General features: G+C 47.2%; 1 long non-coding RNA gene across 1 annotated transcript in view; it reads right to left on the bottom strand.

Moving 5' to 3' along the window:
• Nucleotides 1-9,606: 9,606 nt before the first annotated feature.
• The window catches only part of LOC121102861, a 35,400-nt gene continuing 17,420 nt past the window's right edge, over nt 9,607-27,586 (bottom strand). The window contains exons 3-4 of the long non-coding RNA XR_005834954.1: nt 19,399-19,500; nt 9,607-10,842 (exon numbers count right to left, since the gene is read on the bottom strand). This is a non-coding gene — a long non-coding RNA (uncharacterized LOC121102861). The remainder of the gene's footprint in view (nt 10,843-19,398; nt 19,501-27,586) is intronic.

Genomic DNA, 27,586 nt, shown 5'->3' with positions numbered 1-27,586 from the left:
AGTTTCAGCTAGTTAACTCTCTCCTTTTATGGATAAAGAATGGGGAGTTCAGAAAAAGGAAGTGAATGCCGAAGGAGACATCCCGGAGGTCTCCTGACTGTGCTGCCCTGTTGCTACAACATGCACCATTTTGTCACACATTACTTTGATTTTTCTCCAGATTTTGGTCTTCTTATGGGTATCTTACTACTGCAAACACTACACCAATGACACTGCGATTCTCTCAATCTTTTCAGTTAAAGCCAGACTGTCCCCTTGGCGGCCGTGGGGGCCGGGAGGAAGCTCGCAGTCCCGAGACGCTGTAGGTGAGTCTGGAGGCCCGGGGGCGGCCGTCCTGGCTGCTCTCTGGAGAGTCAGCTCTGTGCGCTTCCTCCTGGCCTTGGCCCCGGGCAGTGCCCTGCTGCTAGGGTGGCTTTGCTGCCGAGCTCCCCAGGAATTGTCCCAGAGCACCCCTCAAGAACATGCCATTAAGGGTGACCCTCACCAGTTGTGTGCACTTAGGCTAACTTTTCCATGCTTCATTTTCTTTTTATGTAAAATGGGGATAATGTGAAGTTTTTGTAAAGAATAAATGACACAGTCCATTAAAAGCACCTACCCTCATATGCTATGACCTCAACAAAAGTTCATTCTTTGTTTTCTCCTTTTACTTCTGTCCCTGGATGTTGGTCCTGCCATGGTTGGGTTAGACCAGCTAACTTTTTCCATAGAGGAGAAAAGTCAACCTCAGTAACAGTTTTCCAGCACAAGTGCATCTACATTCAGCCAGCACAGAATCACAGAGGGACCGCAGAAGAGCGGGTGCTGACGGTGGGGGCTGCTCACGGAGTCCCCTCCACCTTCCCCCAGAATGACCTGGAACGGGACCCTACATGGAGCTGCTAGTTGGCTGCTTGGAAGAGAACGTCAGAGGAACTGGTTAGAAATCTGCGCCTTTCCAACCAGGGCTCAGCCCCAAAGCATCGCTGAGTTCACGAACCGCACACGGGAAGTTGCAGAGCGCAGGCGAGGAAGGCGGAGCAGGTCCGGTTCGGGAGTGAGGGCGCTCCCACGGGGCGCTGCCCGCAGGAAGGAAGTGGAGGGAGGAGGCAGGAAAGGCACAGGCCACCATGGTTTCTCTCTGTGGTCTCTTTTCTTCCCCCAGCAAGCGGCTCCCCTTCAGACAATAAACCAAGACGTGAGATGCAGCAGGAAGCAGACGTCCTACGCGCACATCACAAGTAGACGCAGTGTGATCCATACACGTGTGTAGTCAGCCAACTGTTTATTTTCCTGCTCTTGCTCTCCAACAACAAGGGCAACACGTAAGGGTGGAGAGCATGACGCAGACACGTCTGCACTGATTTTGAATTTGCAGGCTGGTTTAACGAGAAGAGCCAGCTGTGGAAAGAGACTTGGCCTCAAACCTCAGCTAGGCTACCTACAAAGTGGGTGGCTTTGGGCAAGTCATGAAAGTTCGGCCTCCTCCTCCATAGACAGCTGTTTGCAGGATCCGGTAAGACGATGAACGAAACCGCTCGACGCTGCGCCTGGCCCCTTAACAGCCCGTCCATGGACGTGGGTTCTCTTCCTTTTCCGACACCTACAGCAATGTCTGTCAACATTTCTTTCCTTATTGCCCCCAATAAACAGACATTTTAGAACTTCTCCGATGAAAATTTAATACCAGAGACGTACTATGTATTTGTTTATATGCTCTATAACTATCTGTCCTTTATACATAAAAAATAAGACTTTTTTGTCCCCAGTGATGAATTTTCACCCACTTGGGAGTGATATTGCCCCCACTGAGAACGTACGGCCTGTAGTAGCATATACCCCACGCTGGTGGGTCAGTAACTGACTAACGAGACCAGTTCTGCCTGGTCCGACGTGGCATCCCACAGGGGGCTGATACAAGGCCCAGCCTCTGGAAGATGTCCGTAAAGCCAAGAGACCTGGATTCCAGAGACACTATTTAGACCACAGAAAGCAAATCTGTTGAACTTGGTGTCAGTAAAAAGTAGTGGGATTCTCACAAAGGATTGACCACCTGTATTTGAGGGTCAGATCAACTCAGAGAGAAAACAAATCAATGGATAGAGAACAGACCAGAGGGAATGCTCACAGTTCTCTTCAAGAGTGAGACAAGATGATTTTAAACCACGAAATTTTCTCCTGTATTTGTCTCCTTTCCTTCAAGCTCCACCCAAGCAGCTAGCCAGCTCAGTGGTTCCTGCCTCAACGTCTACGACACTGAGCATGTTATTCTCATTCTGACTTCTTTCCAAGAAACTAGATCCACTGAAACGGCTCTGGTTTGAGAAAAGATGGATGTTTCCTACACGGAGCCAATGCTGGCCGTGGAGGGGAGTCTACGGGTTCCAGGTGCCATGAAGAACTGGACCCCAGTCCGCGACAGCACTGTAAGGTTGTGGTGGGACCACAGAAGCACTGCGAGGTGCAGCAGGGAGGTGGAATCTGGGCCGGGGGCTTCTAGCTCCCCTGGAGGGGGCCTGCCACAGGCAGTAGAAGCGAAAGAATGTGCAGGCTGGGTGAATCAATATGGAGGACACGGAGTGCGAGCATGACTGAAGTTGAGTTTCCTACCAGCCCACTGAAATGGGCTCAGATCTGAGGTTAAATGTTTTAAAAATGCATCACATCTGCCACAGCTGGACTGAGATTCATACGTGTTACATATACAGGCTACTTAACACGGTCCTTTCTACACAGCAGGTGTGCTCTACCATCATCATCGTCGTCGTCCTTACTCTTCATATAGTCTACGTATAATTTTCTAAATGTTTTATCTAACTTGTCCAGAAAGTGTATACATTTTATAAATTAGCAATCATCGTGGACCCTATTTTAGCCTTCAGAGAACACAAAGGGATAGTATTACGAAGCAGTTAATAAATGGGTGTTTGAGTTTAAAGGGATTGAAATAGAACACGGAGGGGACATCACCGGGCACAGACATGTGCTCACATTTCTGCAGCAAGTGTCTCTTTTCTATGCCTGTCCTTAAATCAGGGGTGATCTAAGGCAAACTTATGAAATATTTAAATGACTGACCACCCCAATTCCTGAGCCATTTCCATCCAAAAAAATTAGAGCCACCAGAAGCCTCTCTTACCCTCAGCTGCCTTTCAACAAATTTTTCTACCAGGTATTGTTTGATGACGCCATAAAGAGCTACCAGTATCATGGACATTTTCATTGCCATAGAGCACTCTAAAAGACATAAAGAATTTCAAAATAGTGACCTGAAATCCTCCAGAGGACAAATGCACAGTGATAACTAGTCTTTACTGGAAGACTCGGAATCAGCATCACTAGCTTGTGAGGAAGATCATTTTTTGGGTGAGAGCTCTTCCACTGGGATATGCCTGGGTCTTGACCAAAAGTAAACTGTGTGGGGCCCTGCTGGAGGATCACATGGGCCCACACAGAGGAAGAGAAGCAGGGCATCTAGGGAAGGGAAAGGCCAAAGAAGGAAGCACACACACACGCACACACAGGTGCGCCCACACACAAGGAGGGACCGAAGGAAGCCACCTGGGCATGGAGGCACGAAATTGGAAGTGGGATGCTCTCTGTGCAGGATGGCTACCTAACGTATCTGAGACAAATACAGATCAAGGAGAGAGGCTCTTCCTTAGCACCAAGAAAATTCACGAACTCAAGTTCCACATCTCAGTTTCACTATGAATAACAAGCTCTTGGGATTTCCAACCCGAGGTGCCCCTAAAAAGATCCACTCTCTGGAGACAGCATGGAACTTCCTCCTTTCTAACACCAACTCCATCAGATGATTACTAAGCCCTGAAAGGAAGCATGAATCATGCTTAGAATTCATTTTAGAAGTAGAAAATGTCTCCTAGTGAGTGACAACAATGTCTAAACAACCGTGTTTTAGGCATAAGTCAAAGAAGTTCAGAGAACTCCCTGTGTGTCTAGTCAAGTTCTTGTCTGCTTCTGGAAAGACTTTGACCCTGTCTTTCATCCACCCCAGGGCAGCTAGTCTTCCAGGGCCCGTTCACAGGTGTGTTCTGCAAACACAGCTCCCACGAAGCCCACACCTTCGCTTCAAGCCCTCCTCAGGTCTCCAACAGCCTCTGTGTTTCTTGCTTTTGCCCTTGGGACTGAGCTGATTGTCCTCTTCTGACTTTTATCCTGGAGCCTGATGCACTGAAGGAAGCCGGAATATATCATCCCAAAATATGTCTCTTTGGCATAAAAATTGTTTTGAGCTGAAGACAATTAAGAAACAGCAAAGGCAGAAAAAGCTCCCCTTTTCTGCCTAAAGGCAGGATATAAATCCTCCTTTTATCAGAGTCAGACCAGAGGACTCTACGAACAAATCTTGCTTCATTAATTTCCTCCCGTATGTTTACCTCCCCTCAGTTTGCCGCCCTTGGAAGCCTCAAACTGCTTTCCTTTGTCTTGTCATTTCCCGGCAAACATATTGCTCTTTGTGGAAAATGGACTATAAGCTGGAATTCCGGGCCATTCTAGGTTATTTTTCTTTTAGGTTTTTCCTGCGTGATGTGGGCTGCATGCAGTTCAAGGTTTTCTCTCGTTAATCTGCCGTATTGGTAAAGGGCTCTGCTGAAAACCTGAGGTGGGTAGAGGTAAAGTGTTGCCTCCCCTATACCTGCAACGTGGATTTAGTGAGTTTGTGTCTCCCCAACTTCTACGCCCCTCCGCTGGTGCCCTCTCCTTGCTGGATCTGCCCCAATAAGGTGCATGACACAGAGACCGCGATTATGTGTTTCTATGTCCAATTTCTGAACATAATTAATTTAGTGGCTGCTGGAATTATACAGAGAGAATGAGAACTACCACCTGAAATAAAAATAAGCAAATGTTTTTATGACAATGAAATTTAACATTTTTTTCTCTGATTATATAATAATGCATGTCAGTCATAAAATATTTGAACTACAAAAGATATATGGAAAAGAGTAAGGGATCAACTCTGTAAAACATGAAGAACAGAATATCAACTAAGATTCCACGCATGAGATGGCCACCACCGAGGTCATCGTTCCTCTCTCAGTCTCTTCATGCTTAAATGCACATTCAGCTAATTTTTAGAAATGAGTTCTTATCACGTATGCAACTGATGTCATGGACAACTTCCTTTTTCAATATGGTGTCTTGCTGTCCATTAGTCCATTTGTCCGACAGGCAACCCCCTCTTGTCTTCTCTCTCCAATGAGTAATTCACCCCGTCCTGCTCTCTGGTTCCTCTCATTAACAATCTGGATACAATCTTCTATATTTTTCCTTCTTGCTCATATTGTATTGTTAAAAAACAAAATTCAGTCGACTAAATTTGAAGATCTGATTGTCTTTATTAAACGATTCATGAATCAGGCAGCATCCCATCTAGCAAGTGGAGGGAAGCATTGTCGAGCTACAGAAAAGGAACGTTTTTTTAAAGGCAGAGAAGGAGTAGAAAAAAGGAAATTATTAGCAAAGAATGCATTGTTTTGGGCAAGGCTGCTCTCCTAAGGGGAAAAGGATGGGTCTGTGAGCGCATTACCTCCTCGTGTTGCCCAGGATATTCTGCGTTGGCTGCTTAGAGGTTATATTCCTGGGGGAGTTGAAACTGTAATTAAGTTAAATACTAAATCTTGGTTTACTAAGTGAGGCCTTAACATAAGTGACGCCACTGTGGACCTGAGGTTTTCTTTTTAACAGTGCACACACACACAGACACACACCCTCACACACTCACACTCACATAAGGGGGAACGAAGTTTGTCATGATTTGTTCTATGAAGTGGAATTAAATTACGTACATTTCTCTGATTCCTGCTTTTCTCACTAATGATCACTACATAGAAAAACCTCCAAGTCACCCAATATAGATTCAACCTGTTCTTTAAAAATCCTGTTTTAAAGTTCAGCTATACCACAAATTTTCTTTTTTTTTAATGGTGGTAGAAGCAACATGATTTTTTAATTTAAATTCAATTAAAGTAAATCATTATTTTCAGATGTAGTGTTCAATAAGCCATCAGTTGCATATAATACCCAGTGCTCATCACATCACGTGCCCTCCTTAATGTCCATCCCCCAGTTACCCCATCCCCACACCCACCTCCCTTCAGTAACCCTCAGTGTGTTTCCTGGAGTCCAGAGTCTCTCATGGTTCGTTTCCCTCTCTGATTTCTTCCCATTCAGTTTTCCCTCCCTTCCCCTATGGTCCTCTGTTTCCTATAATCCACGTATGAGTGAAACCTTATGATAATTGTCTTTCTCTGCTTGACTTATTTCACTCAGCATAATCCCCTCCAGTTCCATCCATGTTGATGCAAATGGTGTATAATCATCCTTTCTGATGGCTGAGTAATATCCCAGTGTATATATGAACCCCATCTTCTTTCTCCATTCATCTGTTGAAGGGCATCTCGGCTCCTTCCATAGTTTGGCTATTTGTGGATATTGCTGGTATAAACATTGGGGTGCAGGTGCCCCTTCAGATCACTACCTCTGTATCTCTGGGGTAAATACCCAGGAGTGCAATTGCTGGGTCGTAGGGTAGCGGGCAGGCAGGCAGCTGAGAAAGGAGCTGTGACAGTGCAATGTACTTCACAGGCCACTGGACAAACAGTCCTATGCATCCCAGCTTGTGGGGGTTTGGAGGCTTCTAGCAGGTGATGGCTGCATCCATGCGACCTAATGGTAAGTGCTTATCAATTACACCTCCCTTTATTCTCATAAACTTGCCACCTGTCATTGTTCATATTATCTCGGCTCTTGTTTTTATAGAGAGAATGGGTGTAATGATTTCTTAGAACCAGATCTTTGAATGATGTATAGGGGACAAGGGCAGGCCACCCTGAGATTGGCCACTTTGGCAGGGAGATTATTTTCAGCTGAAAACAATCAAGACCCAAAAGACTCAGGAAGAAACTTTACCTTCCCTAACTGCCTAAAAGAATTTAGAGGGCCTGCTCCAGGTAGAGAGAGAACTGCATTATGATATGAACAGGTTACAGTGGACAGGAAGGAATCCAGCAAGGCCTGTTTGTGCATTATTTCTGAGTACCCAGCAAACACCTGTTACTCAACATTTACTTTTTTTCACCTTCCTGTGAATTTCATTCCTTCCCTTGGAAGGCCCCACCCCCTACCCCCTGCTACCTTTCCAGGATGCTGTTAACACATTGGGCCTGACTGCCTTTAGAATCTCATGTGTGTGTGGGTTCCCCACGGGTATGAAATTAAATTTTATCTTCTCCTGTGAATCTGTCTCATGTCAATCTGATTCTTAGTCCAATCAGAAGAACTGAAATTTTTCCTCCCCCATGGATACATGCAATCTGAATTCCCTACAACATTAATGCTTGCCTCTTGGCTGGAGTTCTTTCTTTCTTTATTTTTTTAATTTTATGTATTTATTTGACAGAGAGAGAGAGAGAGCATGAGCAGGGGGAACAGCAGAGGCAGAGGGAGAAGCAGACTCCCTGCTGAGCAGGGAGCCCAATGTGGGACTCCATCCCAGGACCCTGGGATCATGACCTGAGCCGAAGGCAGACGCTTCACCAACTGAGCCCCCCAGGGGCCCTTGGCTGGAGTTCTAATGGCAAAAATCAGTCCCAAACCCCAGCCAAGAGCTGCTGCCTTCACTCCCCTGTCCCCACGTGCACAGGACAGGAGGAAGAGTTGTATTACATGCTCAGACTGATGGGTGAGAGAGCAGGAGCCTTCCTGAGCACTGGCCCGTTTCTGTAGTGACAATAAACAAATGGGCTGGCGATGCTAAGGTCAGGGAATCAGATTTCCTAGATCTGTTTCCCCTTCATATGTCCCTAAAGAGGTAGAGGCCAGCCCAAGGCTGTACGGCACTGGGGATAGACAAGGTCAGGTATTCTTCTGAGCCAAGGCTGGAACCTAACCTCCCAATGACACATATGGTATCACCTTTGGAGTGTCTTTTGCATTTAAGCAATACATAATTTTAAATAACAAATTTCCTCTGTTTAAGTCACAGGTTATGGGATCGATCATTACTCTACATTGAAGTGAAGGGAGGGAAAAATTCTTCCTCTGACTTTCGAGCTCTTCCAGCTGGACTAAGAATTAAATTTACATTAGACAAATCAACAGGAAAAAAACCCCAAAGTTTATTGTGAGCACACAGAGGCCCTGTTATATGCTTGAGACCTGAAGAAATGACCCAGGCGGGCAGCTATTACACTTTCAAGACAAAGAGCCCATAAATCTGTGAGGCATTGACAGGACAAAGAAAACTTAACTTTGGGAGCTTCAGTCCCTAAGGAATTGTAAACAGACTTGGGCTGGCAGATTACATTAGCACAAGGTCACAAGGGTGTTGACACAGTCTTCTCGGCTCTAAATGTCCCATCTCTGGTGATAAGGATGTGTCTTCACCTCCTGGCACAGGGAGGGCACCTTTCACCTGGACGTTTATCTCCTGCTTTCAGGGGGACAGGGGACGGTCTCAGTGTCCTTCCTGCACAGGTTGTCTCTTGAGTCACTTTTATTTAAAATAATCGATATGCCAAAGTGGCCCCCATATAAGAAATACACAAAGGAAAAGTACAAGCCGCATGGGTCTATGGTGGCACAGTATTCATGGAAACCACGACCTCCTCATCCCAAGGAGATGAGCTATCAGTGGGGGAACACTGAACCCGTTATGTATGATGAGGAAGCAATCCCCAAGGTCACCGTGTAAGCCCATCAATCTGCAGCCTCAGGCCAAGACTATCTGTGACATCAAGAAGGCACAGAACAGCAGAGAGGATGAAGGCCAGGATGGGTCCCCAAGGAAGGAAGGGAGGCACCCGGGAAAGTTTTAGAGCTAATGACTGTGCAAAATCTATTGCTAGGTGAACCTCGATCGGGTTACCTCAGGCCCCAAACACGGGAGAATGGAAAAGTCAGGGAAAACCACCGCAAGAAAAGCAAGTTAATGTCACACGCTGCCAATAGCAGAATATCCCAGTTCCCCAAAACGTCATGTCAGAAGATGACACACATGAAAATAGCCATTGATTGGGTTTTAATGAGTCAACCAAGTGTTCCTGTAAGACTGGCACCAAAAAGTAACCCCAAATTCCCTGCTAGACTCACACCATGGGAAAATCCACTGTTGTGATATATCGTATTGCTGTTTTTTGACTTACTCCCCCTATTTTTCTGTGGGGAAAATCTGCACAGTGAGCAAATACTATAATTTCAGCTCTCCTTGTTGTCATTGGCACCCTGGCGGCAGTGTCTGGCTGGGTTTCAGTAATGACAACGATTCCTTCACATTTTCCTTGTTACTCATGAGTGCCAGCGCCTGGCTGGCCTTGGCTCCTCCTCGGGCCTCTCCTGCTTTCCAGTCTTTGGCGTATTTGTCCCAGTAGCATCTCCCTTTGCCTTCAATGGGAGCTCAGACCTGTGAACGTCTGGGAAGGTGTAAAAGAGGGATGTTGCTGGAGGAAGTGAGGACGGAACACTCGTGTGGGCGCTCCGTATGGCAAGCACCGGGCCAGACCCGGCACACACATCACCTCGTTCATATGCATAACGACTCTGAGACGTCGATGGTTTCCCATTTTGCAGATGAGCTCCATGAAGCTTGAAGGGTTTGAACAATCTGCCAGTGGCCAACCAGCCCGTAAAGAAGGTGGAATTGGAATGTGATGCGCCCAGCTTCACCGACTCCAGAGTCGGAAGCCGGGAAAGTGCTCCTCACAGGCTACACCAGTGTCCTGTCCTCAGGCAGCAACCATTCTCCTTGTCGGAGAAACAGAGAAGGATTTCCCTGGTTTGTTTTATTCTTGGTTTTTTTCTTTTCTTTTCTTTTTTTTAGAAGACACTGTATCTGGAGCAATTTTGCTTTTAAGTAAAATTTGTATTGCTCTACAATATACACACAGAAAAGTGTCCAAATTATAAATCTCAAATTATTGATCTCAGAGTATCTTCACAAAGTGAACACTTGTGTAACCAGTGTTACACAAGTGGGCCGTTTTATTTACTTAGTGTTTTTTTTTCTCCAGGAGTTTCTGAAATTTTCTGTGGTTTTTCTAGCTATTGACTATTAATGGAATTTTTTATTAGAGGATGTCTCTTCAGAGCAAGACTAATTCCCAATTTTCATCAGGAAGGACTCTGGCCTGTTCACATCTGGAACCAACCAAAAACTAGCCATTGCATAAGGAGGGGTTTTTCTACCTCCATCTGAAGCAACTGTCTGCTTTCTTCACCGGCCAAAGACAGTGGCTCACAACTCGTGTGGCAGCCGCGAACATACACGCCTGTGTTCGGGAATTAAAGGAATTAGCTGCTCTTGGAAAATTCTGTAAAGGACTTGATAACTTTCCTCGATTGTTCTCCCAGCCTAAACCTGCCCGTTCTGTCCACGGGACCATGTGTGGGCGACCCGAGCCACAGCTGCAGGAGGCCAGCAGTTTGCTGCTGTGCTCACTGATGTACCTTTACCCAGAAAATAAAGAGCCGCAATTCGGGGAGCGCGTTCGGATGGAAACCCAGTATTGTCCCACTGCAGGGTGAAAGCAAGGGGTTGTTAGGAGGGAGAGAAAAGGGGGGGCAGTTACATGAGTTGGAGGGAAAGCAAGTGTTCTGTGGGCATTAGTGCACTAAGCCCGTCTGTTCAGTATTGATCAACAATGGAGCCTACCTGCAGAGACCTGTCGTGTGGTCAGGACGTTGGCTCTCACGCTGACGTCTCAAGAAATCGCTGAGAACTGTTGCCATCTTGTACAGTGTGGAGGTTACGGTGCAGTTGACACGAGGACGGGCGAGGTGGCCTCTCCGCAGTGGTGCTCGGGCTCAGTGGCTGCGGTCGTGTCCATTCCTCACCAGTGCCTGGAGCAGACCAGACGCCCAATACATATTTGATGAAGAAATCGATGAGAGAAGGACACCTCTGTTCTTTCAATCTCAAAATCTTCCATTTACTCAACAGTTTATTAACCTTTAGGTCAGCAGACAGCATCTCTCTGCTCGGCTCCCCGCTCCCCGCCTCCTCGAATCCATTACCAGGTCCTGCCACCGCACCTGCTACTTACCCATGCATCTCACGGCTTTGTTCTCTTGTCCTCTGTCCATGCACTTGTCGTTTTATACCCAGAGTTTGAACCCTCATCTAACTGGTCTTTTAATTCCATTCTCTATGCAATACACATCGTTGCCAGAAAGCTCCTACATTCTCCTTTTTACATAGTATCCCCTTTCTCAAAAATTAATGCATAAACTAAAAGGGGCTACCTCAAAATAGGGGGATTACAAATGATTTTAATTTCCTTCTTTGTACTTTGTCGTATTTTCCAAATTTTCTAGAATAAAAATTTTAATTCAAAATTCCAATGTCTGTATTTTTAAAAAAGATAATATTCTTTATCCACTAATTCCATAGGTACTTACTGACTGTGTGCTAGGTATGGTTTTAGGTTCCAGGGACACAGTTCTTGCTCTCAGGGAGCTCACAGTGTAATGGGGGAGACAGCAGTAAACAGATCATTGCAATCCACTGAGAAAGATGTGTCCTGGGGTAGCTGCCCCTGGGGCCTACAGGGATCAAGCAGTCACTGTGTAGTCCTGGAGCCTGTGAGGGACACATATCTTTTCCTCTGGGTCAGGAAAGACTTCCCAGAGGAAGTTTAAGGGGAGTCTTAACCTGGGTGAGAACATAGAGGGAAAGCAGGGGGTGAGGAAAGTGAAGAGGGAAGAGAATGTGCAAAGCCCACGAGAACGGTTGGAGCAGAGCTTTGTGTGTGCACGCACACGTGTATGCATGTGTGTGCATCTGTGTGCATGTATGTGCGTGCATCTGTGTGAGTGCACACACATGCACGTGTGTGTGCGTGTGCATATGTGCGAGCGTGCGTGTGCACACACACGTGTGCGTGTGTGTGTGCCTGTGATGGCCGTGCGTGTGTGCACACGCGTATGTGAGTGTGCGTGCGTATGTGTGCACGCATGTGAGCGTTCATGTGTGTGTGCGTGTGCATATGTGCGAGCGTGCGTGTGCACACACACGTGTGCGTGTGTGTGTGTGCCTGTGATGGCCGTGCGTGTGTGCACACGCGTATGTGAGTGTGCGTGCGTATGTGTGCACGCATGTGAGCGTTCATGTGTGTGTGCGTGTGTGTGTGCATGCGGGTGTGCATGCGTGCTGGCAGGGGAGGATATCTCCTGACATGGGACTGGGGAGGGAAGCAGGGGCCTGCATTGCCACAGTCCCAATTCAATCCTGAGGGCACTAGTTGGAGCTGGAGGATTTAAGCTGGGGTAAGACAGGGCTGAATTTCATTTAGAAATGCCTTTCTGGCTGCTGTGTAGAGAACGTGGGAGAGAAAGGCAAAGTTGTAGTCTAGTTTGCCAAGGGCAGATTTCTTTGTCATTCAAAGTATGACAAAGCCATCTCCAGGATCTGGCCCCTCCCTCCCTTTGCAGCCTTCCCCACCCCTCATGCCCCCTGCCCAGGCACAGTATTAAATACCCACTGGAAGATGGAAGTATTTCCGGTGGTGGGTGTGACCAGTATTGTGTGATTTCTTGGCGGAAAGCTGCTTTTCCACCTAATTCCCAAATTAGCCCCAAATCCCTCTTGGAGGATCACTCTATGAGCTCAAAAATTATACTCCCTCTTCAAGGCTAATTCCTTCCTGTAAACCAAAGTTTTTGTCAGTTTCTTGTACTTGAATTTGAAACAATCTCAGATCCTTCTTTGCTGCTTTCATCCTCTTTTGTCCTGGCCAGAGGATAGTGGTGATGTGGGCTGGGATGGAAATCGGAGGTCTGGGATTGGAGACAGAGGCTGATCATAAGGCTGGAGGCCTCCAAGTCAAAAGATGAATTCCCAAACTTCCCATTGGTATAGGGGAGCTGTGGACCTAATCTTCTGGAACACTGGCTCCCAAAGTGTGGTCCCACAGCAGCAGCGGCAGCCTGTCCTGAGAATTTGCTAGACATGTGAGATTTTGGCTCCTTCCCCAGACTTCCTCCATCGGAACCTCCAGGATGGGGTCCAGCAATGGTGCTCTGGGGACCACCACTCTGGAGTTTAAAGGGGGCATCTATGAGGATTCACATGAAAATCCAAGTCTGTTTCTTCTTCCTGTCCCTTCACACTCCCTGGCCACAAAGATAAAACCAGATGAAAATCAGGTGTTTCAGAGACCTCTTTAAATGGCTGCATTAAGCGAGGTGCTATTTAAAAGCCCCATTCCAAAAACAGAAGAAAAAAAAAAGCTGCCGAGTCCCGATGATGTCCTACGCACAGTAAATACGAAGATGAGCGCTGGCCCTGCCGTGGAGGAGGCCTGCCCAGGCCTATGCGTGCGTGTGCACATGTGTGTGTGTGTGCATGCGTGTGTGTGTGTTGGGAAGGAGAGAGGACGGAAAGTGAGGAAGACTTTTTGGAAGTGAGCAAACAGTTGCAGACTATATGTCAGACGGCGGGAAGGTGCGCCCTTGTCAAAGGACCGGCCTGGAGAACAGGCACGAAGCGTCCCTCATCAGCACCTGATCCTTAGAGACACAGAAGGGCATTGCAGGCACCCAAGGAGGTCAGAGCTGGCTTTTTTCTGGTGGCTTCACTGTGATGGAAAAGGGCCACCTGCCTCCTGGTTACTCTCGATCTTACTCAAAGGGCTACATGGTAGCCGACTACATTTCCTGGGTGTCTTTCAAGGATTTCTCTGAGGGTGCCATTCCCTTGGCTTCTTCCTGAACCTTCCACCTGCTCAGAGGAGCAGTCGGCCACTACCCAGACCTTCCTCAGGCCAGGCTGATGCCAAGCAAACCTCTTTCTCCTACTCAACAGTCATCGAGCCTGCTTTGCTCCAATGAACTTGGTCCTTAAGAGCTTTCCAAGGAAGTATGAGGCACCCGCCCTCACAAACATACATCCTGAGACCCTGACCAGACAACACAATAGCAACAGTATGGACTACAGATGACCTATGGGAGAACTGCAGGCTCCTTCAATGCCGCAGGAGGCCGGCGGCCAAGTCAGGTCCCCTGCTGCTCCGGGACAGCCTACGGCTGACAATGTTTTTCCATTTAAAATGGCAAAAAAAACTGAAAGAAAAGTAATGCATCAAGACATGTGAAAATTATATGAAATTCGAATTTCGGTGTTTATAAAGATTTATCGTAGCACACCCACATTTGCTCCATTATATCTTGTCAACGGCTGATTTCTTGCTGCCAGGCAGACCTGAGTAGTTGGGACAAAGACCACACAGCCTGCAAAGTCTAACACACTTCCTCGTACACAAGGAAACGGTCCCTAAAACAGGGCGGTGGGGCCAACATGCGTGACCATCACCGACACGTCCCTCCCACTTCTTCTCCTTTCCCTGGCCTCCCAGCACGTTAAAGAAACCTTAGGGCTCCCGGTTGGAAAAGGTGGTCGCTATGGTCGTTCAGGGCAGGTAGAGATCGTCTGGGGTGGTTAGAGATCTCTAGAAAAAATGAGCATCAGGCTGGGCTTTGAACACTGGATAACATCAAGAAAGAGCATTGAAGTGTAGTTTTCAAGAAGTTAAAACCATGACTCATATAAGGATCTGTTCAATTAATTGATGAGAGAATGAGCAGGATGGTGAAACTAGTCCGAAAAATATCTGAGAAATGAAGTGCGCGCAGTCATTTGAAAGAAGAACCCTAGAATAAGTTTAGGCCAGCTACAAAACTGGGTAATATCCTAGAAGACAATAAAACCACAACCACTGGGGTTATCTTTTCTATGGGACAGAAGTCACTGATACTGCTGATAGGCCAAAATTATCAATTAACACGTGTCTTCACTAATCTACACGTTCAATCAACAGTGAGTAACAAACCCAATAAAAATGCGTTCTCCTACACGACTAGATAACCCTCGTGGGACAGTCACGGTGCTCGACAGGACATTAAAAGGACAGGCTGTCCTCTCTTTCCTGAGGCACAAATTTCTTCTTTTTCTTCATAAAGGGTAGAGAAGAGTATCCCTTTAAGGTGTTATTCCCAGAAAATGTTGGGAGGTGAGAATGTGCCTGGGGCTGGGGCCAGTTTTGGGGCCGGCTCCACCCCAGGAGCTGGGCATCGGGGGAGGCTCGAGCCCTGCTTTCCTGTGCGTGAGCAGCTGCCCCGTGCCTGGTCAGGCTTCCAGCCAGCTCTGTGTACCTGACCTTCAACCAGAAGTCCCCCAGTTCTGAAGGGAAATATTAAGTTCCCCTTTCCCTTTGAAAAGCATTTAAGGATGGAATGTCAAAAAAAACCCCTAAAGAACCGAAGAAATGAGAACGTGAATTCATTTCCACCCATCTGATCAACGACAGAATGGCGTCGTCTTACTGCTCTGACGTGCCTTTTGCTGGCTACCGACGTCCGTAGAAACACGCTTTCCTCCGCATTTCCTGCTCATATCTTTAGTGCTCATATTTCCATTTTTTATTGAGTTACTTTCTTTCATCTTACAAATCTGTAACAGCTTTTATATTTATAAAGGAAATGACTCTTTATCTATTATATTCACAGCAAATATTGTCACTAGGTTGTCAGTTTGACTCAGTTCACGGCGTCTTTTAACACTCCAAACGTTTGAAGGGAACTTTCCTATGTGACCCTCTCCGCCCATCTTTCTCTTTGGGCTTTTACAGATTTCCTACGTTGCGTAAGTGTGTCTCCCATATTCCTAAAGTGATCGGTATATTCTCGTAAATTATCTCCTCACATCTTTTATCTTTTCTTTCTTACACATGATCTTTAATTGATCAAATTTAATGCTATACGTAGTGTGAATAGGAAGCCAGAGTTTTTCTTCTCATGGCCAACTGTCCAGAACTACTTTGCCAATTCACCATCAAGTCCCCAAGAGAATTAAAATGCTGTCTTTATCCTACACCACGTTCTCCTGTACACATGGCTCTTCTTCCTTTCATTCTTGCTATACATTAATTTCTAAACTGTTGTTAAAATCCCCGTTTTGGACGCAGACCAAAGTTCCTCCGGGTTCCTCTAACACATGATTCAGCTCCTCACGGCCGTCTAGACGGGTCGCTGAGAACCAGCCGCGGTGTTCCTGGAGCTCCGGGAACCGCCACACAGCTGTGCAGCTGCCCGTCAGGACCAGGCCACTGCGGTTTTCCTCTGCACATGCAACTTCAAGTGGGCTCCTCTCCAGGCTAATCCTTTCTAAACAGGATTCAATTAACGAGCAACGTGTTTGAAGGAAAGTAGATCCAATGCCAAAATCTGGTTTGTGGCGACTGGGGTACCATTTCCATGGGAAAACCGCGCCGGCTCTGGTTCACCCACACAACCTTCCTTCAACGTGCAGCACCCGTCATGTGACAGCCACACTCAACCAGTAAACCAAACAAAATCCTTCCGCTCACAGGGCGAGCTGGAAGAGACGGTCACATATGTGGCGAAGGGTGCAAATCTTCAGCACACAACGCACGTAACTTTAACCCGCCACCCACATCCGGAGAGAGTATGTCCAGCTCCCCAGGCTTCCTCGTTCTCCCTCCCTCCGAAGGTAACAACACTCCAAGTGTAACTACTGTCTGATGACGATCAATAAGTATTTGTTTTGCCAGTTCCTGAACGTTATATAAATAGAACCCTACCGTCTACTATCTTGGGTCTGACTTCCTCCCCTCATGGACTGCATCCAGCTGAAATGTATCCTTTATGTTGTGTTGAGTCCCACACTATGGGAATGCCACCATTTTTCTATTCACTCTGGATAGTTCATTATTTCCAGTTTGGGGATATTGGGAATAAAGTTGGTCTGCACATTCTTGTAAGTGTGTATGGGTGGTCCTATTATTCATTTCATTTCTCTGAACTCAGGAACAGGTTTGGCTGGTTGAACTATACATATAGTATATTCATATATATAGTCAGTTATATATATATGTAATATAGGTGATGCGATATTATACATTACATATATCATGTGTGTGTGTGTATGTATATATATATATATGGTGTCTGTTATATATTATGGAGTCTTGCTGTCTTTCATTACTCTGAACACTAAAAATTTCATGTGTGTGATGGTATCTGTCCACCTTTTCTCTTCTGGCTTTTAAATTTCCTGTGTTATTCATTAATCTATTTATTTTTTATATAACATATAAATATATACATGCATATTTATATACTACACATATGACAAAGAATTCATATACAGAGTATATAAAAAAACTACCAATCAATAAGAAAATGATAGATAATTCAATTTTTAAAAAGACAGGCAAAAAACTAGGACACTTCACAAAATAGAGATTAGTTAAATGGTCAATATACACATAAAAACATATAATTGGGAAAGGCACATTAAAATCACAGTGAAGGGGCACCTGGGTGGCTCAGTCAGTGAAGCGTCTGCCTTTGGCTCAGGTCATGATCTCAGGGTCCCGGGATCGAGCCCCACATTGGGCTCCCTGCTCAGTGGGGAGCCTGCTTCTCCCTCTCCCCCTGGCACTTCCCCTCCTTGTGCTCTCTCACTCTCTCTCTCTCAAATAAATAAAATCTTTAAAATCAATCAATCAATCAGTCTATAAAATTGCAGCAAAATACCGCACTCCAACTTAGCAGAATGGCTAAGAGTAAAATGACCGCACATACTTCGCGAAGCGTCTATAGACTTACTGCGGTCCCTATCGCACTACAACAGCAATCCTTATCGCAATACAACAGCAGTCCCTATCGCAATACAACAGCAGTCCCTATCGCAATACAACAGCAGTCCCTATCGCAATACAACAGCATTTTTCACAGAGCTGGAACAAACAATTCTAAAATGGGTTTGGAATCAACAAAGGCCTCAGACAGCCAAAGCAATCTTGAAAAAGAAAAACAAAACTGGAGACACCACAATCCCAGATTTCAAGTTATATTACAAAGTGGTAGTAATTAAAACAGTATGGTACTGGCACAAAACAGACATACAGGTTAGTGGAATAGAACAGAAACACAGGAATAAACCCACAATTGTATCGTCAATTAATCTCTGACAAAGCAGGAAAGAATAAACAATGAGGAAAAGACAGTCTCTTCGACAAATGGTGTCGGGAAAACGTGAGGATGAGGAGCTGAGGTTGCAGAGCAGAGCAGGAACAAGAAGCTACCTTCAAGACATACGAGAATGAGAGGCAGGAGGAGAGTGAAAGCAGGACTGTGAGCCTCAGGCTTGAAGGGAAAGCGGACAGAGGAAGGTATGAGCAGATGAGGCCCCTCCACCCAGGCTCCGCTCTCATGTGGTTCTTGAGCTCCCAGTTGGCCAAGAAGAGAGCTCTGAGAGCATGAAAATGGCTATAAACATGCAATTAAAGAAGCCAGCATTTATGTTAGGCACTGCTAGGCTCCATCAACCATGAGCAACAGAAATGAGTCATGTCATCAGGTTGGGGAGAGAAGCATCAAGTTTCAAAAAAACCAGTCTAGTTAGCATTTCAAGTGTCTTGAATGTTGATTGGAAGTGACACAAATTATGGGTAACCAGCCCATTAAGATTTTTGGGTGAAAAGAAACAATGAAAATTCTTGTTTGGGTAACGACACTCAGACAACGGAAAGCTGTGATTTGTTTAGCTGGGGGAGCTCCCTTCATGTGTGCTGGATTATTCTATCCCTTTCCACAGGTGGGAGTCACGAGTTCAGACTAAGACCATACAGCTCCGAACCGGCAAATTCAAGGTTCAAAAACAGGATCTGACTCGAAGGCCGAGTTTTCTCCACTATTTTGACAGAGCAATGCCAAAGAAGAAAATTTCTACTCATTTATTCCAAGAAATGTTAACGAATGTCTATGACGTATCAGACATTTGTTTGGGCACCGAGAACGCAGTGATATACATAGGATGCAACTTTCTCTTTATTGAGAAATGGCGATCCCCACATGATGACTTCCTCACTGTCCTGAAAAATACAGAGTCTGGCTGGAATCAATCTTGAGAAGAGAGAGAAGTAAACAGTAAAAGTAAGCAAAGCGCATATGTCAGAAAATTTTATCCATGCAATGCTATTTCTAAGTGGAATTTAATGGCAGATCTATAAACTGCTGAGTACCGAAGGGAAGTATCTAGGAGCAGTTTAGGCCATACTGTTGGTCTAAAAAAATTTTTCTTGTTACATTAATTTTTTATGGATTTATTTTTAGTCAGCTTTATGGATGTATAATTTACATGCGGTAAGATGTATATTTTGGTGAGTTTGGGCAACTGTATACAAACCACCACCACGATGAGGACATAAACCGTCTGTGTAGTAGTGTCAGCAGGACGGCAGGATGGCCCCCCAGACTGTCCTTCCCCACCTGAACACGCTGATTGAATAACACACGGACCCGTTCTGTTTGTGAGAAATCCAGAAACCAGTGAAGTGGCTCCTGCATCCCAGGTGAGTACAAAATCAGCCTCACCTAAGCCAGTGGCAAAATTCGTGGCAGGTTCTCAGCACAGCACCTCCTCCTCCTGGACCAGCACGCTGGATAAGCAGAAAACTCCCAGCTCCCAGCTTCTCCCTAGGGAGAAAAAGAGAAACTGGACATTACTTCCCACGTTCAGGCTTTTCAGGGAGCTGCCTGAGGAACTGGCTTCTGTCTTGCTCTACTCTAGATGCTGACGGGAAATGGCATCGGCTGACGGGAAATGGCATCGGCTGGGGGCCACTGAGAACAAAGGTGATGGTTTGGAGCACTCGCTCACCATACCGCCTCCCTCTGCCTCAGCGCAGAGTGAGTAGAAGAAAAACCCCAACTCCTGGCTCCATCTGGGGAGTGTTTGAGCTTCCAGCTTTTGAGGGGGCTTCCCAAGGGACTGACCTCTGTCTCACCTGTCTCAGAGCACAGACGGGCCCCGGCGGCATGGACACGTAGGAACCTCTGAGAACAAGGACAGCTCGGCAGCGAGCTGCTCTCAGAAGACCCGTGGTAAAGTGGATAGAGGTTCCCTTCTCGGGAGGAAGAGAAGAGTGGAGTGGAAGTCCAACATTCTGACTTTTCAGGGCGCTGCCCAAGGGACCAGCGTTTGTCTCGCGTGACACAGAGGGACTCAGCGTACTCTAGAAGCCTTGGCACCGCCGGACACAAAAGAGCTGGGTCAAGCGAAGCTGCGAAGGTGCCCAAGGAAGCAAGAGACTGCAGGCTCCTGAAGAAAGAAGCTGGCAGGTCCATCTAACTCAGAATTTACATGTGCAAGCCCAGAGAAGACGCTCACAGGAAAGGTCTGAGCGTCTTCAGGTGGAAACAGAAGGCAGCCAGAATCACCACCAAAGCGTAGGAACGTGGAAAGCTCATCGGTAAAGGCGAACATACAGCCGCACGCAGAATCCAGAAACACGTAAGAGTGGTGTGCGGATCACTTCCAATGCTGTCAGACAAGTCAAAAACAGAAGTGTAAAAGTAACTTTCACTATAAAAATATGTTAATGCATACACAATACAGAAAGATGTAATTTGTGACATAATAACAGAGAGCGGGGGGCAGATGTAAAAATGTAGTTTCGGTAAGTATGCAGCAGAAATTAAGTTATTATCAGCTTGAAGCCTGTTGTTATAACTATAAGGTGTTTTATGTCAGCCCCATGATAATCACAGAGAACGTACCCCAGGAAGATACACAAAAGAGAATGAGAATAGGATGAAAACATACCACACACGCACACACACACACACACACACACACACACACACAAAATCAATGAATCACCAAGAAAGGCAGGAAGAGAGGGACCGAAGAGCCACAGGACAGAGGAGAGCAATGACCAAGAAGACAACGGCATTGTCCTTCTCTACATGATTACTTCAAATGAGCATGGATGGAACTCCCCATCCCGAGGACACAGAGTGACCGAGAGGATCAAAAAACAAGACCCAACTGCATACTGTCCACAAGAGACTCATTTTAGATTGAAGGACATGCAAAGGCTGAAAGTGAAGGATGGAAAAAGATATTCTGGGCAAACGACAACCAAAGCAGAGCTGAAGTGGCCATATTTGTATCAGAAACAGAGAGACTCTAAGTAGAACATTGACACAGAAGACAAAGAAGGACATTCTACCAAAGAGACAGCAGGAGGTACAGTAAGCACATATCCACCCAACCTCACATGCCTGCTCATGTGGAGCAAACATTGCCCAAACCGACTGGGGAGACAGTGCAACACAGCAGATCTCCAGCCCCTGCCTTCGGTGACGTGAAAACTAGGTTTCCACATGCAAAAGAAGGAAACTGGAAACTTACAGTTCGGTGTATGCTAAAACCAGCTCAAAGTGGGTTAGACCCAAATGTAAGAAAGCTCAGAGGCAAGCTTCAGAACGTGGGTCTTGGCAATGATTTACTGGATCTGACACCAACAGCACAGGCAAGAAAAGCAAAAAAAAAAATAGACAGGTAGGGTTGTATGAAACACACACCCTTCTGTAGAGCACAGGGAAGAGCTAATGGGTGACAACACGCAGAACGGGAGAAGCTACTTGCAAACCGGATGTCTGAGAAGGGGTGAACATCCAAGTTTACATAATGAACTCCAACAACTCAACAGCCATAAACAAATGAATTAATTTTAGAAACCCAATAACCCAATTTAAAAATGGGAAAAGAACTTGAATAAATATTTGCCAAAGAAGACATACAGACGGCCAACACATAGATGAGCAGGTGCTCATTAATCGTCAACGAGGAATCACCAGTACAACGCAAATCAAAACGACAATTAAACCTCAGAGGAACAAGCCAGTCACAGAAAAACAACCAGTGCATGACTCCACCAACACGAGGCAGTCAAAATAATCACACTCGGAAGCGGAACGTAGCGGGGTGGTTTCCGGGGGAAATGCAGAGCTGCTGCTCAGTGGGGTTCAGTCATGCAAGATGAACAAGTTCCAGAGCCTGCCTATGACAACGCGCACAGTTACCACAATTGTACTGCACCCTCCAACAGCTGTTGAGAGGCTGGATTGTGTGTTGTCTGTTTTCTCCTAGAATAAAAAAAATGGGGATAAAATAAATTCCTCCCACTTTGGGACACTTTTGTCTTCAGATACACTGACCGCCACAGCGATATTTTTGTCTTCCCTATGGGACAGGATCTATCATTCTATCCAGAGCATTTCGACCCCTCACTTCTGGTGTAACATACAGTCCAAATCCCCGTGTTGAACTTCAGGAGACAACCACACATCGCTTCAAACGTCTGGGCCATACTGACCTCCAATAAACACGGCGGGGGGGGGGGGGGGGGGGATACACACCATCTCCATTCCCTCAAAAAGTCCCTTCCACCTTTTGCATTAACCCCTTTCTCCCACTCTCAGTCCCTGGGAACCAGTGATCTGACCTTTGTCTACGTGCTTTTTCGTCTTTTCTGGAAAGGCACCGGAATGAATCGGGCAGCATGTAACGTTTTGTGACTGCCTTCTTTCGCTTGCTTTGTTTTTAAGATGTACCCATTTTGTCACCTGTATCAAAAGTGGTTGGTTTCTGGTTTTGCTGGGTAGCATTCCAATTTGCTTTGACTTTTTCAAGAACATCGCCGCCATCGTACCTGCAGAGTGGCACCCCGAAGACACCTGACGCTGATGCCCAACACCTGGGCACCAGAAGCCGACCCGCATCACCGGCGGGGTCGCAGTGCAGTCAAAGTCCAAAGTCAGGCCGACTTCTTTGCTGGACGACTCTGCTTCCACGATTCTGCTCGCTCTTCCTTGAGAGCCTGTGGCCAACTGCATGGGTTCCCCTGGAGCCCAGCTTCTCCCCCCAAAGTCACCTAGTGAGCTCTTCCTCCCTGGTGGAGCGGGGATAAAAGCAAACTGCAAACCTCTCATCCAGATCACTGGTTTTCCACCCTGCCTGAGCAGGAATGTTACCGTGAGAATCGTAACACATGTCCATGTGCCAATCCCCGCCCTGACCTTGACATCAGACGCTGCAGGCTGGTGCTACAAGATGGGCATATGAAACATGGGGACTGGTTCCCATGAATCACAGGAGCTGAGAACCCCATGTCTGAAGCTCTTCTTGACTCTGAGAACTTGAACTCTTTAATGTACAAGAGACTTAAGTTTCATCTTTTCTCATCGGTCTCTTCCTCCTTCCCCAACATGACACAAAGACTTTGGGACAGTCGTCTGCGCAGAAGTCTGTGCCATTCACATCCATGCTCCGTAGAACTGGCTGAAGGGAGTCAGGAAGCATGGCTCCGAAGGGTCCTGGGGGCGCCCGTTACCCAGTCCCACCGCCTCTGCTGAGCGGGAAGGCCGTGAGGAGCCCGTGTGAAGCAAGAGGAAAGAGCGGGGTCAACTCGCTGGTTTACCCTTGAGCCCAGCACTGCACTCAGAGCTGCAGGAGCTGCGCCACCTTATGCAGGCTGGTTAGGTCCGTGTGCCCAGACTGCTGCACTGATAGATGGCTAGCCTCGTATTTGGGCCAGCCTAACGAGTGGATTTTACAAAAACAGTCACGAAAAGTGCCCCAAACTACTGTGTCATGAAAAGGAATTCATCTGTTGTCTACATACAGATGGGTTTCTTCCCCCACTATCTTAATTTTATGGTGACTATAGCTGGCCACGGTAGAGGAAATGAAATCATTCCCATACACATGAGGCATTGCTGATACCAGAGTAAATTTATAGAGAAATAGCAGACCGCACCTTTCTAAATAATCTGAAAAACTCTAAATCTGGTATTGAAGTTGGAAGAGTTCTTATTTTTCCTTCCTCTTTTGCAGAAGACTCGGAATGATTTACTTTAGACTCTTGGACCTTTTCTTAGCTGGCATGGTTTAGGTGGAAATGAGAAAAATTGCATATGTGACTTAAAAAAAAAATCAATGTGAGAGTAGGCTTCAGCGGGATGAGGGAGACAGCACGTACTGGGCTGGGAGCTCTGAACACCTCCTCCGCCCCAGGCCTCTGCAGGGCCAGTGCCCAGAGGGGTTTTCTCAGCTGAAGCCACCATGCTTCTGTGGACAACGGACCTGCCATAGTGGCCGCAGGTGTGCTTCAGAGGCGGCGCCTCACCCAAGGCACTCACGGGCCGGCAGACGGGCTCTGGACACGTGCACGCGAGGTCTGCCTGCAGAACGGCTCCACACAGACCGGCCAGCCAGGCAGGTCCTCTCTCAGGGGGCCCTCAAACGCGAGCAGTTCAGCTGGCTGGTGCAGGCAGAAGGAGACTCAATATAAGCCCGTCAGAAGAGGAGTCACTCCCTGAACAGAAAGTTAGAGGGAGCGAGGATGACCACTTCCAAGGAGTCAGTTAGCACAGGAGTCTTTGATGAGGAGGCAAGACTGTGTGCAGGGTTACCTGAAATATTGTTGGGGAGCCATGGGCAGAAGCCAAGTGGAGACCCACCTACTCCATGTCTAAATATTGAGAAGTTATCAATCAGATCATGCCCATGGCTCCACTCTCACTGCCAGCCAACAACCTGCAGCAGATGGGGGCTCACAGAGCGGAGGGCAAGGGGGCTGAGGACTCCCGCCTCTCCCTGCACTGTCTCCATCCCCTTGCGTTCCCTGGTCCCCCGTATGCATGAATGGTAGTGTGGGTCTGCTGAGCTGGGGCGGAACCTGCTCTGGCCAGGACTCTGGGGCCTGACAGGCCCCGTGCGAACCTAGGATCAGGACTCATCAGGTCAAGCACTCAGGTGACCCCCTCGGCGCGTCCCTTTTCTGACTCAAGATTTCCAGGTAGTTGTAAGCACCTTCCCAGACTGCATGACAGCAACAGAGAGGAGCAAAGGAGGAAAGATACCAGGGGAGGCTCGTCTGCAGAGACGCACACAGCACATATTGGGGGAGACCTCCCCTTTGCCTGAGCCCCCACCGCTCACAGGTGCACACTGCCACCCCGCAGCCCGGCCTCTATGGATGTGGCGGGCCAATGTGCCGTGTGCATTCTTCTCCCGTGTGCTGCTCACTGAAGGGCCTAGGAAGATTTCAAAGCACCTTCTTGGGATGTCAGGTAGAAAAAAGCACTTTCTCTAGGTCAATGTTCTTGTTATGCAAGACTCTCTAAAGTTTGGGGCCCACGTTGGGGCCTTTCTTGCCAGCCCCAACGGCAGCACCGGCTGTGTGCCCACAGAGCTTCGAGCCTCCCCTCATGCCCACAGCGTCCTCACCACGAGCTCCCACCGTGGGCTAACCCCGGGCGGTCCTGAGCCCCGCGCTCGAAAGAACCTAAACACGGCACTGGGCCATGACGAGTGAGACCAATCGTCCCCTCCTGGCTGGTCGATGTGTACGTACATGTACATACGTGTGTGCACATGCGTGTGTGTCCATGAGCACATACACATCCAGACCTTTCATTTCCCTGCCGCGCACCCACCTTACAGTCCTGCAGAGAGTACAGAATAGAAACAGGCAACTGTAACGAGCAAAGGAGGGTCATGTCCCTGACCCAGACCTAAGGTCAGGGGAAGCTCCCAGATGAAGTGACGTTTGAAATGAGGCCTGAGTGTTGAAGAGGGAGTTAGCTGGGCCAGGAAAAATGGAGATACTAAGGCCACATAGGAGACAGACGATGGCACCTTCAAGAAACTGAAGGCAGAACGATCGAGGATGTGGGAAGGGCTGGGATGTGAGGGGATGGAGGGCCTCGGAACCAGAGACTGGGCTGGAGTGGCAGGCGGGGATGCAGGGTCAGACCAGGTGCTGTCTGTAAGCCACGCTGCCGAGTCTGCACCAAGTCCTGAGAACTAAGTGGAAACACTGATGGGTTTTAGACAAGGAGGGACACATCGTTAAATACGGAGGAAGCAGCCAGGCCCTGCTCCCTCCTCCCTGAACGAAGGCCGCTGAGTAGTACCTGACTTTGGCCTCTGGTGTGTGTTTGCACTCTTGACGAATTTGGAGCTAATCTGAAATTGTGCTTTTCTATCAATTATTAATGAAAGAAAGCAATGGATATGAGCTAGGTATAAAGAAGAAGGAGGCAACATTTTTCACCTCTAGATAATGTTCTAAGTAAAATTAATAAAAAATATGCCTGAGAAAACAAAAAGATTTTAAAATTCCAACTTCTGGGTTGTTTTTTTTTCCTGGTGTTTTGAATAATCTGTATAAACTTGAGTTGGAAAACCTTGTCTACTTCTCTTCTGATTGGTCTTTCAACCTAGAAGACAATTCTTTCTCGTTCATACCCCATCCTGACATTCAAACGATGGGTAATGGAAGAAGTTTCTATCGACTTCCGGCAGATAGGGACCTCTCATGTGTATTTGTAAGCATGTGAGGTACTCCCTCAGGGCGACCAGAGAGAGAAAACATGCATCTCCCGATCTCAAAGATTATGATCTAATCAGGGAAAGGAGGTGAGAGAAGCCCAGGCCGGGCCAGCAACATTCAGGCGGGTACGAAGCCACATCCCAGACTGAGAACCGGGATGCGCGTGTCTCAGCGTGAGGACCGCGTGCAGAGCGTGACCTAGAATCTGCATTTCTCGTAAGGACCCCGTGTAAGACACACACTAAAATCTGAACACCACCAGTCAGTGTTGCAGGGATGAAGAAAGGAATGAAGATTTCAACTTCCCATCACAGAGAAGAGCCGAGGGCGGCGTGGAGGCCGGGTTAGGACATGAGTGGATGAGTCAGGGTGTGGAGAAAACCACAGGGTTCCATGGAAACTGCTCCCTTCCCTCAGATGTGGGAGAGCTCCTCATGAAGGACACCCAGATAAAGGAAATTTTCTCCTCTTAATGTTGGTGGGCCCTGCTCCCGGGCTCCCAGGGACGCATTTACAGAGGTCAAAATGATCCGACAAAACCTCAATGGTTTCAGGGTCTGTTTCTGCCCTGAGCGCACACTGTCCATCTGCTTCATTTAAAAAAGAACCAAAAAAGGAGCATTCCAAATACAAAGGTAAGAAAAAACCAAAAAACCTCCCTGGTTCCCATAAGATAATAATTGAACATATTTGAACACAGTAAAAACGTAAGATAAAGTCTGTAACTTTCCGGAACGTCCTTTGTCAGGATACTTTGTAACTCCTCATGGAAAAACCATATATAAGCCTGCCCAAATGTTCCTGCCCTGAGCTCTCTCCTTTGTGAAAACTGTGTATCCAGGACACCTGTCCTTACTTGGGCTCCAATAAACTCTTTTTTTCTTTCTCTTTTCAATTTTTAAAAAGGTTTGTCCATCGTGCACCTGCAACCCTCGGCTCAGATTCCCTTGATGAGACACCGAAAGGGGAAAGACCATGACTCTCTGTTGTGAAGGCCAGTGCCCAGGCCAGGGTCACCTGGATCCCCAGAAGGACTCAGAATCCACTCACTTCAGGTCAGTTTTGCCCAGGACGCCTCCTTGCCCCTCCCCAGGTCTGCCTTCCAGGGGCACGAGGGACTCACTTGAGAGCTCCTCGAGGCACACTTGTCCCCGTGGTGCGTGTGTCCAAAAGTCATGTGAAAAGCCGGGCAGTTTCCCTTCTCTGGGGACAAGTCACATTCTAAAAGCATGAGGACTGCCAGAACCAGGTGGGTTTGGATTCTCTCCGACCCCATCATGCGGCATCAAGCTGGGTGGCGGGGGAATTCACCAACTTCAATCCGCGAGAGTAGAGGCAGCCTCCAGCTTCTCGTGAACCTCACACTGATTTAAAAC

This window comes from Ursus maritimus, unplaced genomic scaffold (assembly GCF_017311325.1).
Source record: "Ursus maritimus isolate PB19 unplaced genomic scaffold, ASM1731132v1 scaffold_16, whole genome shotgun sequence".
Taxonomy (NCBI): domain Eukaryota; kingdom Metazoa; phylum Chordata; class Mammalia; order Carnivora; family Ursidae; genus Ursus; species Ursus maritimus.
This window is presented reverse-complemented; position numbering and strand designations above follow the sequence as displayed.